General features: G+C 33.3%; 1 protein-coding gene across 1 annotated transcript in view; it reads left to right on the forward strand.

The window, feature by feature from the left end:
- The first annotated feature begins 602 nt into the window (after positions 1–602).
- The window catches only part of Gp150 (leucine-rich repeat domain-containing glycoprotein 150), a 43,222-nt gene continuing 23,404 nt past the window's right edge, over positions 603–20,420 (forward strand). Inside the window, exon 1 of the mRNA XM_089650208.1 lies at positions 603–758. The gene's annotated coding sequence lies outside the window, so the exon portion shown is untranslated. The remainder of the gene's footprint in view (positions 759–20,420) is intronic.

Genomic DNA, 20,420 nt, shown 5'->3' on the forward strand with positions numbered 1-20,420 from the left:
TAATAATTCCAAGCTTCCAACAGATTCCGTGGCGCTGTAGCCAGTTTTCCCTCCGAGTACAAACTAAAAAGAACCTCATTTACATAGTCACGAGTTTTTCAATGACAATGAAAGATTAAATTAAATGCCACACTCGTCGAAATGTAAGACTCATCAGTAATAAATTCGCAATATTTACTCTCGTTTTGTCAGTAAGTGGTCACCAACTATCCATTACTATAACTCCATGAGGACGCATTACAGCCTTTACGCTTGAAGAAGTATTTGATAAACAAATTGTGAACACTTTGTAAAAAGGTACTCAAAAGTTTTAAAAAGGCAAAATAAAGGAAGCATTACATTTGAGCTCTTCGTCAAACGACAGCTTATACTTGAAAAGGTTTTATCGTCAAAGCTCCTCCTGAAACAGGCTTATGGCTTTCGAAATGTAGCTCCAGCATTGACATGTTGTAATAAAGTTACAGGGTGGTCATTATAGAGCTGTTATTATTAAAAGGGTTTTCAAGACGCTTTTGCACGGTGCCGTATTTTAGCAACACTTATATTAAGCAATTTGCTAGCCTGATCCCATAGAGGCAACAAGCAACAGGTGAGGCAGCGAATAGTCCTACATATAATAAAGTTCTATCGCATTCGCTCTTTAGCTCACAACGCGAAAGTGCGCCCGCCATTTCGAGTTCCACGACATTTGATAACTTCATTGTGTTCCTTTTTCAAACCTCGTTGACCACAGACAAATTATATTCACGACAAAAGGGGTGAGTGTGTTACTTTTGTTTGTTGTTCTGTTTTCGAATGAGCTTCGTTTGTGATTTTTGAATGTGACATCAGCGCCATTATTTAATTAGGTTTTGTGTATTTACTAAGAAAGGAGGTATGAATGGCCGCCCACGAAGCTTTTACCGCTACAAGAAGGTGTCTTTTATTGCATAGAAGACTTTGTTGTAGTGGTGTATGCGCCGAAAAGCATTGGTTTATTGTTGAAAAGTTTTGTATTTTGAAGTGAAAACGAAATGCATCAGTGGTGATGCGCCTATGTTAGTGAGTTGTGACAGGGCTCCTCTGTGGCCTGAAAAACCGGTACCTTTAGTGAAAATTGTTTAGTAAAAGTCATGAAAATAAAATGAATTTATAATCGTTGTTTGATTAAAAAACATTTTTTACAAAGTAATCATCTATCAGAATTACAATGTTGTTAGGAAAAGTCGTGTGATGTTATTATGCATTCGGCTTTCTTTCATAATTTTGTGTGATTCCCCTTTTTTCTATAATATTATGAGGTGATTTTGCACAAAAACGGCGCTATACAAATCATCCAATTATTATTTTTTATATATTTTCATTTTGGTTTCACATTATTTAATAGACTTTTTTAACCTGAATGACTTGCACGCAAAATATAATCGAAAATAAAACTGCAAATTTTGTGTGGCCATTATCCTAACCTAACCTAACTTAACATATATAGCTTATGTGCGGATCAGCCCAATGGGGGCAAAAAAAAAGAAGAGGCACGATGTTGGGTTAGGTTAGGTTTTAGAAGGTCATGCACAATGCGATTTCGATAGGCCCGCAAAAACTTGCAATCTTATGTTTGATTTTATTTTGCATTAAATAGTGGTCAAGATACGTACCCATTAAATGTAATATATTATTTTCATATGCACCGCTCATAATGTCTTTGCAAAATAGTGCACACATAGATATTAAAATGTGTTTATAATGTAAGTAGGTACCTAAGTGCTTTTCATACCACAATATATATTTGTTTACTAGAAGATTTTCTATTTGCGGTCAGTTGGAATTTTTTTAATGCAATAACGTTAATTAATATCAAAGTTTATTATTTATCGCAACATTTGAATTAATGTGCCGTCATCCCAAATGAAATGACATCACGCATTTCTGTTTGTGCTAACCCTGGCACTGACTGGCAAGCCCGTATTTATGATATTTGCATTGTGTACGTACAGACAAACACATTCGCCGCCAAGCATCAATGTTTACTTCGTCTGTGTTAGGGAAGTACAGTCTAGGAATGTGGAAGGGAAACTTCAGTACAGTTAACCGCACTGTTGTAATATTTTCAACTGTAATCGGTTCGGTTAGGTTAGACATCGATGGTTTAATCTTCTGTGAGGCCTCTTCAGGTGTCATCAAGTCTCTTCGAGACCCATGCTCACTCCTCAAAAATACCCTCCACACAGCATCCGCAAAGATGACAATGCATTGAGGGTAAATTATTTTCCTCGAGGCCTCCTGTGTGGAGTTGAATGAGAGTAGTACTTTCCGCTATAACGATGGTATTAGACTGGAATAATGTTATTTCACATTAGTATAACATTAATATAGTATAGTTTCATACAAGAGAGTCTTCAAATAACAATCTGGTGAACCAATTTTTGCTTTTAGTTTTAAGTGGCATTTTCCATACTGAGTTATTGCGGCTCAATTTTTAAGGATTTGAAAGAAAACAACATATGAAATGAGTCAACCTTCAAACTCTAAAATAGAACTGCATTATTCTACATCATTTCAGAAACGTAAATGTTTCCTGCAAGTTTTAAACGTTAAAATTTTTAATTGAGTTTACTAATCGTGAAAAAAACTTCCCCGTTGACAAAGCATGCGCCATAATAAAACTATGTATATTTAACAAAACTTTTTAGGAATACTATTTGATGAAGTATCTCCATTAATTTGATTGCTGGTTTCCTTGATATCGGAATATTATCGCACTAACACTATTGCAAATTCATTTGTTATTATTAATATCTGATAAATTTATGGCAATAAATAGATTTCATAGAATTCAGCTTATCTTGTTACCTCCTCCATATTAATTCGTCTTACTTAGTGGATCAACCAACGACTGTAAATTGCTGATAAGTATGTTATTTTTACTTTCGGCTGCTTCCAATATTCACAATGAATCGGTATGTTAAAATTTATCCATTTAATGCTTAGCGTTGAATTGTTAATACATACTATGTTTTGACCGGTCGGACGCACTAACATGTGATTTTTAAACTGTGAAAAAAAGTAATTATGTACAGTTTAATATAAATCATGTCAATAAGTATATATTTTGAACTCTGATACCTATTTCAATATGTTCAATGTTTAGTAATTAGATTACAGATGTAATTTTTTAACCCAATAAATCTCAACGGATATTTAATATTTTAAGGTAGTTTTTAAGTTAAATGGTTGATTTTTTTATGGGAAAATAAACATTTGAATTTCGAAAAATGTTATTTATCTTTTTTTAAATCTATGGTCATGAAACATCCTGAATTTAGTACTTTACCACCGTTCATCCTGTATGTATAAATTTTTATTATAGCGTCACTTACTTTTAAATTAGTACTTTTAACTTCTGACTTAGTTTACTAATAAAGTAAATAACTAATAACACACGGTATACATACGTGCATTATAACCTGTATCTTTCGATTAACTCTTTTCTTACAACTTATAATAATAGTTATATCATTAGGATGATTTGTGCAGTACTGTTTTTCTGAAAAATCATCTTAAGGCGATGCCATACGTAGTAATGCAAAATCATGTGTTTTTGGTTTGAAAATTTGGTCGCCTAGAAATGTTTCAGATGCTTTAATTAAATACTGCGAGTAGAATACATCTTGACCTTTGAAATAATCGAGTATTTTTTAGATAAGTCTTTTTATAAGCCCAGAAAAAAATAATGTATAGGCCTATAAAAACTGCTTTAAAGTTCAAAATCTCCTTCTTACGAACCCATTTGCGGTTATGATTTTATTGTATAATGTGGAAAATTAAGTTATTTATAAAATGATCAAAAAAAAATAAATATTTATGCCTGAACATCCACAAAATAAAATAAAAGGCACTTTTTGGCCATGTTTTTTTCTTGCATAAATCAAAATAGGCGGATGGTGTTAAGCGGGAATTTAAACCTTATCGCCATCTGCGTAAGGGTTGTTATTAATAGCGGCTCAATTTAAAATATTACACGACGTAGGACGCTATGAACTTATGTACTAACTTACATACAATCCATAACCGATCAATACAATTTACACCCAAAACTTGTAGCACGACAAATGAAGTCTAACTTTTAATCAATTTAAAATTAATATTTTTGCCATTTATGCTTGAACTTCCAATTTATTGTAAACTTCAACCCTTCAGTACTTTCAACATATTTGTTCAGTTTGCAATGTTTTCTGTGTGTTTCAAGTGCACTATATATATATTTTTTTTAATTTCCCCTAAAAAAATATACTAGATAAAATTATCCACATACCCATACACGTTTAAAATATACATTAATAATTCTAAATAACAACATTTTAATATCAAACATGAAAAATGTTGTCAAAAACGCTAACCAAATTTTTACTCATTTTTTTACTCCAATCGTAGAAAAGTTGAGGGAACTCGATATTTCGAAAGCACATTGGTTCTGTTTGGGGAATTCGTAAGATAACTGTAACTTCAGTTTTATTTTGTTCATATAATAAAAAATAAGAAATAATTTTAAGAACGTTAAGCCGATTGTTACGATACGAAATATAAATTATTAATTTTGGCTATTTTTATGATTTTATTGATGATATTTAAGGCAAACTGGAAATAATTATTATATCTCTCTCTAACGTCAAAAAAATTACGTATTTTCGCATGATAGAAAAAAGATAAAAAATACTTTTATAAAGTGGAGGAGGTAAAATAATTCAATTCAATTATTGGTACTGAGCGAACAAAATGATCGAGTACTACTGTATCCTAAAGGAAAATTTAAGACGGATAAAATTTCTGTTTACTTATTTTGTTGTTTATTTGATGAAATATGTCATTTATATGTAAAAAATACTTTTAAAAAGGTCATGTGATGATTCATTGTATGTGGTATTTATAAACATTCATCCCCAAGCCACAATAACATTATGCAAAATAATGTTTATGGTTAGAAAGATAAACATTTTCCTCTACTTTGCGGTTGATTAATAACATTCTCATACAATGCTGTATTTGCGAGCAGGGCCGGCGCTGAGTCAAACGGCGCCTAGCGCAAGTAAAATTTTGGCATCCACTGTCAAAACCAATAGACGCAGGCAGGTCACTGTAATCAATAATATTAGTATGATTTGTAGTTTTGTGTACAAAACTGAAATTTGGATTTTGGCCAAAATACCTAACCAAACTGAATAATATTTTTAAAAAAAAAGTTATATTTGTATGAAAAGGTAGCCTTTCATCTTAATGCTGTGCTTTTCTACTATATTTTTTTCAAATACAAGTACTTTTTTTCTCGAAAACATTCGAATTGTCACCGGTAACGTACAAAATCTAAAATACCGACAAATTATCAAGAAATAATTAAATATAATAATTAACTTATGATGGAAAATATACAGTGTGTTGAAAAACAGAGCAGTTTCCCAAGAAAATAAATATTATTATCATTGGGCATGGGATTTTACGTCAAATTTGATTAATTATTGCCAATGTGTTATTATTGTTCTGGGATTTCCTGACTTCTGAGGCCTTCATGTTCTAATATTATGAGTACTGAGCAACAATAGGTTTTATCTATATTTATAACTAGCGCAGACTCTTGCAAAATCACGGCATATTATAATTATAGTATTTGTGAAGCTGATGGTTTATGTAAAGAACACATCAGATCAAGGAAAATAATTATTGCTGCAGAATGATCAAGAAAAATGTACAATTTTTTTGTAAATATTTTATCGCTTGGCTGAATTCTCGCCAAATCATTTCCAAATTTGATGGTGAAAATTAAAATAATTATCTGTTTAAATACTATATTACAGGTAGGAATTTTATATGGCTTGTCTGAATTCTTGACCCAATCTGTTACAATTTTGAAAATGACACTAATTCTAAACAAATCGAAGTTCATTGAACCAATGTGCATCGCAGACAGACACACAACCGAAATCAGTATGTTTGATCATTGAGTTTGGGCATAATGCAGACATCGTAATGGATTCCACTCCCTGAAATGTTAATTATTATTCCAACACCTATGCAATATTATGGGTTTGTAAATTTCATTGTTCATGTATCTTTATCAGAATTCAATAAAACTTTATTGATAAGATTGTGTACACACATGTACTAACCTACTTGTGATATTGGATCTTACAGTTCAATCGTCATTGTTATTAAAGGTCATACTGATGTGACTGACTAGTGTCATTAAAGTACAATGCTTTACAAATTTTTATAAGCGATTTTTTTTCTAAATCTTAGATAAACGAAATAAATTTTACACTAAATTCACGCCCTTCAAGATACCCTTCGGCAAGAGACGCCCCTAGATACCCTTCATTTAAAATAAAGTCTTTGTATGAAAAGGAAAAACGTCTCAATTTCAAAACAAAGTTGATTGGGACTTCCTCGTAAATGATATGGAAAGCAGTGAAGCTATAAAACGTTTAAAAAAATCTCATATAAAATTACAATATAAATATTTGTACTATCAGCATCGCCCTTATGCGAGACCATCGTTCACAATTGAAACGTGACTTGAAACGACTTCAGCTATGTTAAGTGATCAAATCTGAATAGTCAGGTACTTCACTTTGGCCTCTCAACGTGAAACTTGTCAACTCAAGTCTAGTAATATTTTATATTGATGTGGCAAAATTCGTGAACTCCATCAAAACCTTGTTCCTGTCTTAACTTGACATTATCTTTATTATTTATGTGCCCTATTGTCGTAGCAGTATTGTTTGATTGTCCTGTATTGTAACATTTCTCCTTGCATTAACTTCGTGTAATATGTAATGTGTTAAATTGGACATCCGTTAGTAAATAAATAAAACATACCCCAACATTGGGGACACCCTAATATCCTAATCACTCTTGTGCGATGTCATATAAATGAAAACAAAATCTAACCGATTCTTAGATAATTTAATCTGAGAAACCCAACACGTACACCGTACACATCCCTTCGATATTTACCGCCTTGTCCCTTGATATTCCTATCTAAGTGTGTTAGCGGCACCTTGCTAATTCCCTCGTTAATTCGCGGTACGGCGATCATATGCATTAATTACACCTGCATATGTTATCAGTGGTTGCGCGGCACACCTGTCCCGTGTCTTTCTCTTTCCACCGGGTTTCTACTGCCACTTGGTACACGAACGTACACGGAGACTCGCCGCGAGAGGCGGGAGGAAGTGGATGCTGCGCGGAGACAGATTGCACCTTTACTTCTGGCTGCAGCTGGCGAACCTCTGACGTTTACCGTTTGAGAGGAACATCTGTCAAAGTTCGATGCACCTCTCAACGTTTTTTTCCTCCTTTATAGAGGTTAATGCTTTGTTGCAATTGGCGATCTTATCTGAAAATACAGCTTTTTGGTGTCTCTTTCTCACGTATACGATTTATAGTCCTGCCACTGAGAGCTCCGTTGTGAGAAAGTGAGAGGTTACAGCCAATCCACATTCTCTAGTAGGCATTTTCCTGCCAATTCATAATTATTTAAAGAGAGTTTTTGTGGTGTACATCGACCTAATAGACTAATGGTATTTTATCACAAAAAGAGGTGAGGTTATAATAAACTGGGGTTCGCATAGCTTATCGCACTTCCTTAACTTAATATTTCACACACTCCTTAATTTGTTTGGCCCTGTAAGCTGTAAGTCATTCTGAGAATAATGTACTGATTATTCATTTACCTTAATATATCAATTAGTGTACCTAACTTTAAATTGGCTATTAAGACGAAAAAAAAACACCCAATCAAGGTAACTTAAGGTCAACTAAATAAAATAAAAAAATTCTAAATCTCCATAACCGCTACTCTCGTTGGCTGAGTTCTGTAAAGAATTCACGGTTAGCCCGTGAAAATTCAATTAAATGTTCTTTGTTTTAAATGCGCGTCTAATTGCTTATCAAAAGCCTTGTACTCGTACCAACACTGAACTGAAAGTTTAGCGAAAACAGGCCGTAAAACGACAATTTTCTAATTTTTCTTTGCGTACTAATTATCTCCTGTGAATGTAATAGCTTAGAAGAATACATTTTCCAGTTTCGCAAAACAATAGCTAAGCGAGAAATTATTTTATTTGCCTGGTGTTTTTTCAGTGATCTATGAAATCTGTTTTCTTTGTCTTGACGGAATTGATTCAATACGGCTGCTTCATTGTGATGCTTTTTACTTCTTTATTTTCTTCCGTACTCTTCACAGTATCTTGTGATAACGTACCCTTTTTTCCGTTTCATCTGAATCGAATTTCTTTTACAGGGTGGTAGATTCTCTCAGATGAGAATCAAAATATTGAAGCTGTATTTGGTAACTTCCCGATACTCCCTCATTTCCCCCCACTTCCTTTGGTCCCACTTGCTCTAGGTATTTGGGATCATTGTAGGATTTTTTTTGGAATGGCTGAGGATTAAACCTTCCTCCCCAGGGACTGAAGTCAACAACACTAACACCTAAGCCAAATTGTAATCGGATAGTACCGGCATTTATTTAGTGTAATATATTTAACATAATGTAATCTAGTTTCAGAAAAATCCATCTGTGTGCAAGAGTGATGATGTCGGGAAGAAGGTTAATTTACATATCCAAGATTCCACTATTCTAAACTATATATTTATGTGTTAGCACAGTTATAATATGTTACAGTGTATTATTGACTATCATCAATCTCCTTGAATTAGTAAGCGAGCGAATGTTATCCTGCAATATGAGTCTCTTAGCACACCCTGAAATACCAGTCACGGAGCGGAGATAAGCCACTTTATTTGTTTAACACCTCGTGTTTACTCCTTATACCTCATGTGATAAGAGCAATAATTCTGCTTAAATAACGATCTTTACTCTTGCTCACTAGTGATGGGAATAACCGAGAAAACCATCTCGAAATTATCGAAAAATTACGGTTTTCAAAATAATTTTATGTCCACCGTTTTCAGAAGATCCCTTCTTCGGGAGATATTTGACTTATCATTGAAAACGGAATCCACAAAGGAAATAATACTTTTCACGAACGTGTTTCAAAATCTTTCATAATTATTAAAAATAATTCGACATACTTGAATTGATCTTCTACGATATCATTGTCATTTTTTAGTGATTTACTCATGGAGAAAACATATCGGTAAATAGAAATATTGCTAATTAATTAAGAATGTCTTCAAATTATTGGTCATCCGGTTAAAAACGGGATTGCAGGCCCTTAGCGAATAAATTGATAGGTTTCCTGATTACCTGATTTATTTTCCTGAATCTTTCAGTAAGATACCAATGAATTGTCACGATGTAGGAACACGTGTTCATAAAAATCATAATATTTTCGCATTTTGTCATTATATATTGAACACTTGAACACTTGTTGAACACTTGTTCCGATATTATTACTAATTTACTAAAAGTTTATCAGGAAGCGGCGTGCAGTCCCGTTTTCATCCGGACTACCAATAATGTGAAGAGATTTCCAATAAATCAGCAATACTCATTTTTCTCCGTCTAAAAACTGGAACCGATATTCCGATTATCGAAATGTTTCGATTATGCTTATTATTAAATGCGCACTAATTTGACGATGCACCGAGCGCCGAGAAGATAACTTCTAAAAATAAGTTATTAGCATGATTCTGAGAAGTTCTACTAATTTATTGTAATAATTAGGCACCTACGTCAACGCGATTGAATTAAAACAATATTTATGTGACGTTATTTCAAGTATGATAGTATCGTTAAATCCTCCGTAACGCAATGGCCTTTGGGCCCACGTATTTAGCTTTGATTCGGGTGATTGCGGTTCAATTCCCACCGGGACACCAAAGTATAATGAAATATTTTCACCACTTTTCATATCTATTGGGCGTTTCTAGTCTTTTGGCATTTATAATCTTAATAAATATCTATAAACACCTGTATCATTGGCTATTTTTTTCGCAAGTCTTTCATACTGAGACATAAACAAGATTTTTTTTTCATTTTCCTATATTTTATTTTAAATTTTTATTATTATGACCTTTTATTGGTTTTTAATTTTTAAAAAATAGTGTCAGCATCATCGACCAATCTTGACAGACCATGCGAACCTTAAAATTAACACCTAAACCAAATACCATACACAAAACACAAAATCGAAAACATCTACCATATATGCTTAACTGATAAAAAATATTACATTTAGTCCTACCAAAACAACTACTTCTTCTTCTTCTTCTTCCTAGCACTATCCCAACTCATTGCCTAGGTAGGCTGTTGGGGTCGGCTCTTCTCGTTCTCAGGTTATAGCTTCTTCGGTTCTGAGTGTCGTTTTCATCTAGGCCGTTTCTTTGTAGGATTTTGGAGCATTGGGTCATCCAGGAGTTCTTTGGTCTACCTCTGGATGACTGTCTTTGAAGCTCTATAGACATTGCCTGCTTCACTGTGTGGTCTGGTGGTCTCCGTCTTATGTGCCCATACCATCTTAACTGTCGTTCCTCTAGCTTACTGTTTATGTCAGTGACACCCAGGCTACCACGAATGCGTGAGCTTTTAATTTTATCTTTTAATGATACTCCTGCCGTCCATCTAAGCATTCGCATTTCTGCTGATTCGAGTTGCCTAGAGTAGGAGTTGTACATAGTCCAGCATTCGGAGCCATACATTATCGCGGGTCTAACAATAGTCTGGTATGTCTTTCCTTTAAGTTTTATTGGCATTTTCGTGTCGCACAAAATTCCTGTTACGGATCTAAATTTCATCCATCCCACTCCTATCCTATGGTTGACATCCGCTGCACATCCTCCGTCTCTGTGGATGAGTGAGCCCAGATACTTAAATGAGTCACAGTTGGCTAATGTTACTCCATCCAATTGCATCGAAGGAGTTACAGCATTTGGGTCTTCAAATGGTAAATACAAATATTCCGTCTTTTTCCTGCTAATTTTTAGTCCATTATCCTCCAGGATCTTTCTCCACCTTTCCAGGCTATTTTGTAGATCACAATGATTTTCTTCTATCAGTACTACATCATCTGCAAAAAGTATAGTCTTGAGAATACTGTTCATTTCTTGACTCGTTAGGTAATTCATGACCATTATGAATAGCAATGGGCTGAGGACAGATCCTTGATGTACCTAGGATATATATAGGATATATATCTACCTTCCTACCAAAACAACTACGTTACGCAAAAAATTACAACAACACTTTTGCCACAAAATGATCGCTTGTTTCGCGTACGTTTTAAGAAGCCTTCACAACAAGTTTATTTCAAATTGTCTCATTAAAATAGAAATATGGTGTTATTTTATAATTGAAATTATATGTGAGAGGCTAATCTGTTGTTATTATATATCGATATTCCTACATTTCATGCCAACGATTCTTTGCATAGATATAGTCAATGTTTGAATCGTTTGCAAACTTTATTTTAATTTAGGTATTAAAATATGTAAATTTTATTCAACATTTTAACACAAAAAATTGAATTTCATTAATAAAAAATGGAGTAACAATGTCTGTGCTGCTATATCTGAATTGTTGTAACTTGTCACTTGAATCGGTATTGCTTTCCTCCCAGTAATGTTAGGAATGCACTAAAGGTTCAGATCATCAGTATAATCGACATTGGTTCAAATATCTCGTTGCAAAAACGCATCGAGACATAACTACTACATAATTAATAAATTTGCACTCTGTAGACATTAATTTGCACATTATTTAACTGGAGTGTCAGGCTCATAATAATCAATTATTATTCTGTCTCGTGTTGAGTCACTTATCGCGATATCTGTCACTGACCAACATAAAACAGAGGTCAATAAGAATGCAATTATATTACTTTGTAGACGAAAGCTTTATGATCATTCCGAATCACCGTTGAACAAAAAAATCCTTCAAGATTTCTTCGTGATATGTGGTATACATTATGTAGAATATTCCAGTGCCTACGGAAGAACAAAGAGCCATTTTTGTTTTAAAAGCTGATAATAGCTTAATTGTTGTTAGATTAAATTACTTTGATTATATGTAAGCACAAATCGTATTGTTATTTATTTATTTTAAGGAGTTTTACACCGGTATGTATATTGCATAACATAAAATGAAACATGTCAATATTGATAATAATAAAACCCTATGAAAAAAAAAAAATGCTTTCATTATAATCTCTGAACAATGCAGACATTACGTTAACATTTTTGATTCAGTATGTAGAAGTAGCGTCGTTAACACAGATTTATTTATATTGAATATCTCTTTTACATAATATTTTGACTAACACCCTTTTGAAAATTCAACTATGGACTTTCGCATACAGGTTGGAAGTTGTAGAACTATACTTTACGTAGTACTTTAAACCTACTTTTATTTAAAGTAGATATTAAGAAATTTAAGGTTCAATCGAAGATCTAAGTTATAAATACCAAAAAAAAATCGAAATCATCGGCAATGCCACCCTAAAATAAACTTAACTAATTTCGCCGTTAAACCATCGGTTTAACGGGTAACCAATCGGGACGGTCCGCTAAACAACTCGGTTTTGGCATACACTTCTTGCCTCATTTACATTCACACATCGTCTCATACATACTCTTCTATTATTCTGAATCTTGACATGACCCGACTCGAGTATCTGATTAACTTGATTGTGCCATGTCTTCCTCGGGCATCCCCGACGTACTATCATTCGCATTCGCATCATATAATCTCCTTACACCCCTTTCTTCGCTCATTCGCTCTACATGCCCAACCGTTTAAGCGTCCCTTTCTTAATCTTACTCATTACGCTTACATCAACCTTGCACAATTTGCGAATCTCCACATTTCTCTCACGATCATACATGGTTTTACACACATTCGCCTCAGGGATCTCATTCTTACAGCATTCAGTCTACTTTCATCCTTTCTCTGCCAGTTCCATACATCAGGGTAGGTACAAGCACTCCATTGTGGACTGCTATCTTAGCTTCCTTGGACATTTTTTGTTAGCGCCAACTGCGTTCAGTCCTCCATTAATGAAGTTACCTGCATTCACCCTTGTTTCAATATCTCTGTCAGCCTTCCCATCTCTCTAGAACATACTTCCTAAATACACAAACTCATCCACCTGCCCCAAGTATAGCAATAAACTTTATTTTTAAATTATTCAAAATTAAAACATATCATATATGTTCCTCACTGTTATTTATTATCTGTTTATTATTTTACTTGACACCATTTTTTTTACTTATAATTAATTACCTTATGTGTATCTTATATTTTCGCAGAAATATATGTATGTATAAATATATATATTTTTTAAATTTGAACTTGTATAAAAAAATTGTTAATTTATTAAGAATCTCTTCAAATCATTCGTTACCTGTTTAAAAATGGGATTTCAGGCCGTTAACGGATGAAATACCAATGAATTGTCACGATGTTGGAACACGTGTTCATAAAAAAATTAAAATTTTCGCTTTTCGTCATTATATATTATCAAGACAAACGCAGGTGCATGATCACGTGAGCCTATATTATTACGAGTTTATTAAAAGTTTATTAAAAGTTTATCAGGAATCAACCTATAATTTGAAGACATTTTTAATAAATCAGCAATACTAATTTTTCTCTCAGATATCTGGAATGCTTTCGTTTTATCCAGCGTAAATTACACAAACACACACAATAACATGTAATGTTTACACATACCAATGAGAGTGCCAATATCACTGTTTTAATATTGCTGTGATATTGGCTATTTCGTGGAACATTTATTTTACTATTGAAAACAATATTAGCGATTTCTAAACGAAAATCTGAAACAGAAAAATCAGAAAAGGATACGGTCACATCTAGGACACGAACCCAGGACCCTTGGGTCCTAGATGTGACCGTATCCTTTTCTGATTTTTTCTGTTTCAGATTTTCGTTTAGAAATCGCTAATATTGTCTTCAATAGTTAAATATTACAATTTGAGGTTTTACTCAATAAAGTTATTCCGAAAAATAATTTTATTTTACTATCATTTCCCAAATAATGTAATAACTTTTCATAGGTACTTGAAATATAACGTTTATAATAATAATATCCGTACGTGTGTTAAAAATAATATGGTAGAAAAAATATATGATTTAAAATAGTGTCCATAAAAAATTCGATACTTTTCCTCTGGCGGCTGGCGTTGTGTTTATTAATAAAATTATTTGTGTGCATTTGTATGTGCCCACTTATGCAAATTCCTAACGTTAAACATTCCTATTCTATACAGGTTCTTGCAAGTAGCCAAATTTCTGTTTTAGCTCTTATATGAATTTAATAATTTACATCAATTTCTGATACTACGTGCAACATTGAAATATTTTTTCACAATAAAAACACGTTTCGACAAGTGTGGAGAAAAAAATATTTGATTGTGATAGTCATATGTCATTTTTTGGTATTATTTACAGACATGCGGAAAGGCAAATCGGAGCTCAATTTCGTGCTAATATGACAAAAAATCGTAAAAATGTCTGATAATTTTAAAACTTGCAATCATGATGATTAATACCGAATATGTCTTCATACTCATCATGATAGATGCAATAATTTATTTTTTTAAATCAGTTTTAAATGTGTCATGTAGGTAGGTACCTAAGAAAAGGTTTTCTTCCGTGAAATATATTTAATTCATCTACAAATATTCTGTTGGGTATTATTTCCTCACTTACTTGTAAATGGTAGATCATTATCTTCGATTTCACATAAACAATGTTAATTTGATTAAAAATATCATATCATTTATAATAGGATTCTTCATTTAGATTTAGGCAATCGGATTGCCAATATCGAAGTTTGTTATAAATTTGATTGTTCTGCCAACTACTGTCACCTTGGTTTGGTGTTGGGTTAGAGATAAGGGAATATTTTTTTAAGATAAATTAATTTTGCGAAATTAAGGCACATAAAAAATACGAAATGCTTACACATAAAAAAAGTACCTGATATCTAAAATGTACATGGTGCACCTTAATAGAAGAGTGAGAAACATTGAGTTAGTTGCTATAAAAGACTACTTGAACCAATTTAATTTTTGGTTGAAAAATTAATGTTCTACATAAGACGACAAACTCAATGTTTTTTTGGTCACCTCCTTTTCTTTTCGTCGACAAAATTACTTGCAAAAGTACTCTGTAAATAATAATTATAACTGTTGTGTGTAATAAAACGATCTACCGATTTGCTATTTTGTATTTTTAAAATTATGTTATCATAATCCCATTTGCATTTTAACGTTTAGATGTATTTTTTTTCTCTTTATAATGCAATCAGTGTAGATACAGTTGTTTTATTTACAGGTTATCTAACCACTCTAATCTACACACGTAATTTATCTCGTCTTATCACAAATCGAACATCCATCCAAAAGTCAGGCCATTTTTCCTGGACTTTCAAAAATTCCGTTTAGAACTGGATAAATTAATTTAGCCGCATCCTTTCCAGCACTTCCCACAATTTAATCTCATTTTGACCAGACCCAGACGGTTTGTGCATTCCATATCTAATATTATTCCGAAACCTGGGTCAGGTTTGACCAATGTTGATTCGGAATAAGCCAAAGTCTCGCCATAAGAAATTAGAATGTTCTCGAGGCAGAATCGACACAAGTCTTTAGAATTTGCAGTAGATATTCGGCATTCTTTGACCTAGCGAAATGAATTATCATGAATAAAAGTCGAACGTTTAGCAAAGATTAATATCAGGAATAGGCGCAGATACCAAGAAACTTCGTCGTATAATAATTAATGTCACATTATAATATATTAACCTGCAATTATGTGTTATTATTCATGCTGGTCGGGTTTTGACTCCAGATAAGCTGTTTTATAAATAATAGTTGTTGCGAAAAAAATCCTGCAATCCATGGGTTAATTTTTATCTTACACATAGCACAGTTTCTCAAGGCCATCCAGTTTTCGAGATTAAAGCGAACGTTATCCGAGCATACCAGAGTCGTCACAGTGGAAGATTTCCTTTCTTCTAAAACTCGATTTTCTAAACAAACCTACTGGACAACATTTTGTACCTGCTTACACTATGTGCTGTCATGTTGCAATCGCTGTAAGGATCAAATGATGAGGTTGTTTCTTATTTTTGACAAAAGCGCTTCGTCAAAAACCGAAATCACAGCGAAATAATACTTTTAACTTCGACAATAAATAACTAATAAGCTGTAAAAATAATACCAATCAAATTCTGTATTATCAGAAAATTCTGTTTGGCCCACTGCCAAATAATGGGGTTTGCAAAAAAGCAAGCCGCTTGTCTGCTACCTTTTGTTGTCGTTCACAGGATTCTTTTATTGTTCTTCGCGTGTTTAATTTATGTTCAAGCCTTATGTTAAGCCAACCTTGTTTTCGGCTTTAAGTCAACTTCGTAAATGCAAATTACTAGAAGACGTAATCATCCAAAGGCATCACAACTGAATAAAATTCATTATTCGTATCTGCCAGAGATTTTGAAGTACAAGACGTCAACAACGACATGAATCGTTTTTAAATGTATCTGTAGACAGTTTCCAAGCAATCATTTATTTTTATATCGTCGTTACTTGTGTGCATATTCTTTGGCACGAAATAAAATGATTGTAAAAGAGTGTTTACATTTTTTCAGAAATGTCTGAGCGTTTGTGTGAATTACATCATAATATTACGGATAATGGACGAAGACGAGATATTTCAGGATATTCTATATTCAGCCAATTTGCATGGTGGTGGTAGGTACCGACAGACATTCATGTTTGCCTGGTGCAGTTCATTTGGCGAATCTCCGACTGCTACAGAGTTTGGTGACTTCCTGAGCTATATTTAAATGGATTTTCCAATACGACAGCAAAATGTCTACATAAAACGCTAAAACACCACACCAGTAGTGACATGGCAACCATGCACCTTCAACTGAACTGATCATTTCGAAAACAACATAAGCGGTTAAAAGTAAATTTTACAGAAGGCAAAAACAAGTCTTTATATTTGCATACATCATTTGTGTTGTTTTTGAACTAAATACCCACTTAAGTTGTTTTCTCCAGGACCGATAGATCTATCTTCAGAAATAAAGACTTTTTTTTGTAAAAAGTACTAGTTATATTGTTTTCAAAATGACCAACTGCATTCAATTGACAAATTTTACTTGCAATCTGACATTAAAAACTATTTTTTCTATTAAAAAATTTGAAAATTATGAAACAAATAATATCAAGTTTTGTCTCACTTTTGGGTAAATCATTGGATAGTTCAAACCTTCGTAGTTTAAAAATAATTCTGTTAACAGTCAGTTCAGAAAACAGTCTCTGTTTTATACTATACTATGTTTATTGAGGTTAATCACCATCGCTATAGATTTGTCCTTAAATAACATCACGTATTGACATGACAACATATGCAACAAACATACTCGTATACAATTATAATAGGTAGATATGATCAGAAACATCATTTAATAACACGTACTCATTATCGCAGGCGTTAGAGATGAGATCTAAGATTTTAATAATGTTGTACATGTCAATAATCTTGCAATCTTTGACATTATTTACAACATATGATTACAATGAAAATGGCATGTAAGAATAAAGACACTGACTCTTCTCATCTACTGACGCATTATTGGATTGTTTCCTTATATCGAAGTCTGGATATAATCGAAAGCCTTTGTTATTATTTCTTATCCGCAAATCATCGTGACTTATAAATTTATTAGTGTGAGGCAAGTTTCACAAACTTGCTGAATCGAACGAACATTTCATAGCTATTCATAAAGTAATGTTGTAAAGAGTCGTCACATGTTCACAATAAGTCTTATTTGATGCTTAGATATTTATAGAACGAGTATATTATTTATGTCTGTTAAAACAGTTGAGCGCTGTGGTCATTGTTATGATTTTTTGCGGAATATTTTCCGGACTTATGTCTACCGCTTTGGTGCCACCGTACAGACAGTTTCTTTCCTCGTCTCAAATAATAATATACAGTAGCAAGATAAATAACGTGTTTCATTTTGCAAATATTTCGCATTCCACAGATCTATCTGTAAGCAGCACAGTCCGTTACAGGTAAAGATGCCGTTTTTCATTTCTGAGAAGTACCTATTTAAAAAAAAAATTGAACCATTGAGACAACAAAGAAAAAACTAATCTAAATCTTTGAAACAAAGCCGGTTCCTAGATTGCCTAGGTATCCATTCCAGCTTAAGAAATTGCAACAAAATCTTCTTTTATTAAACATACATAATCCCGGATAATCCTAATTTCAATATTCACAAAATAATTACAATTGGTTGCTATTTTAAAAAGATACACCGTCGTCATACAACAAAAAATCCAAAATGGTTTTTCGTGTATCTTTGTTCGATAACTTAACTCGTGTTGAATAACTCGATGCTTTCTATTAACTAACTTTACTCGTGTTGAATGACTCGATGATTTCTATTAACTAACTTTACTCGTGTTGAATAACTCGATGATTTCTATTAACTAACTTTACTCGTGTTGAATGACTGGATGATTTCTATTAACTAACTTTACTCGTGTTGAATGATTTATGAACTAACAGCTGAAGTTAGGTATTTTACTTTTATATAATGTAGAAATAAACATTTTTAACAGTAAAACTGAAAGTGTCTCCAATTGTTACTAGATCGAAACAGTGTATCGATAATTAATATCTGTTTAAATATTTAGTGTGTAGCCTGTACAACTGACTAAATAAAATACCCTCATAACATTTACCTACTAAAATTATTTCGAAAAGGGATTTTTAAAAAACATAGACCTAAGGTAAAAAATATTTTTTGTTATAAAGGTCACCTCTTTCTCCCATCCTGATTCATGAAAAGTCTAAACATTAAACAACAGGATATTTGCACCAACTATGGATACCGTATAAATATTTTTTTTTAAAACAGTGAAAATAACCTATTATAACTATATTATTTTGTTCAATAAAAATAAGATGAACCAATTAATTACACAGGCCTGCGACCAAATTGCTTTCTTTAAAATAATGAGTGATTCTTATGTATTTTAGTGCGCTGAGTTCAGAAATGACCCCAGTTTTTTTCCAGCACGTAAGCATTTTCCGCAAAATGCATTTTTCTGCGAGATTGCCTACCTTGGCGTATATTTATGAATATGCCGAAAAAAGTTGTTTTTCCTATTCGGCTTTATAGTTTTATATCAGAAACTATGAAATATGTTAAAAATTAGTATATTTAACAGTATTAGTCAGCGTATGAATCATGGAAACCCAGTAGAAAGGTGTCTTGCTTAGTGACTAAGATGGTAAAACCTGGATTTTCCCATTGTCCTAATATATACCCCTCGTTGTCCTTCGATCTGTTCATTTCAATTTAAACATTCTAAAAGTGTCTTTCAAAATGTCTTCAAGAGCTTGTGTTAATAATCCTCATAGTTTCTGTTACATTTGTGGCGAACTTGTATTAAAAAACAAACTCGAAGTATTACGGAGTTTATTAAAAAAGTGTACTTTGCCTATTTTGGTGTGAAGATCGGAGATCAAGAAAAATCTTGGGCCCCTCATGGAGTGTGTTCAGGCTGTGTTGAAGGACTTCGCAAGTGGTCTAAAGGAAAGGCGAAATCTTTTCGTTTTGGGGGCCTATGATTTGGAGAGAGCCGAGAAACCACGGCGATGACTGCTACTTTTGTTCTTGCAACATACAAGGGTATAATGCTAAAAATAAAAAAAGATATATGTTACCCAAACATGCAATCTGCACTTCGACCTGTGCCTCATGGACCCGGTATTCCAGTACCAGTGCCCCCACACAATTTTGACGATTTGCCAGAGTCATCAGAGAGCGAGTCAGAGCAGTTGGACGATGAGTTTCAAGTCGAAGACTGTGGACCCCAACAGTTTTCACAAGAAGAATTAAACGACCTCGTTCGTCATTTAGGGCTTTCTAAAGAGTCTGCTGAATTACTGGGCTCTAGACTTCAAGAAAAGAACGTGTTGAAATTTGGAACTTCATTCTCTTGGTGCAGAAGCAGAGAAAAACAATTTGAGCCAAATTTTTCTCAAGATGGCGAACTTGTATATTGTTCTGATGTTCCCAAGTTGATGTCAATGTTTAACATTCAACATGTGTCAGATGATTGGAGGCTTTTTATTGACTCATCAAAAAGAAGTTTAAAAGCAGTTTTGCTACACAACGGCAATAAATACGCTTCTGTACCCGTGGGGCACTCTGTGCATCTAAAAGAAAAGTATGACAACATGGCTTTTATACTTGATAAATTGAAATATAAGGAGTTTGGATGGCCTATCTGTGGTGATCTCAAAGTCATCTCTATGGTGCTTGGACAACAAGGTGGCTATACAAAATTCCCCTGTTTCCTATGTGAGTAGGATAGCCGGGAAAAAGCACAGCACTGGAGCCAAAAAGTGTGGCCAACGAGAACTTTGAAGG

The sequence above is a fragment of the Hesperophylax consimilis genome, chromosome 3 (assembly GCF_061612785.1).
Source record: "Hesperophylax consimilis isolate HC1 chromosome 3, BYU_Hcon_1.0, whole genome shotgun sequence".
NCBI lineage: Eukaryota > Metazoa > Arthropoda > Insecta > Trichoptera > Limnephilidae > Hesperophylax > Hesperophylax consimilis.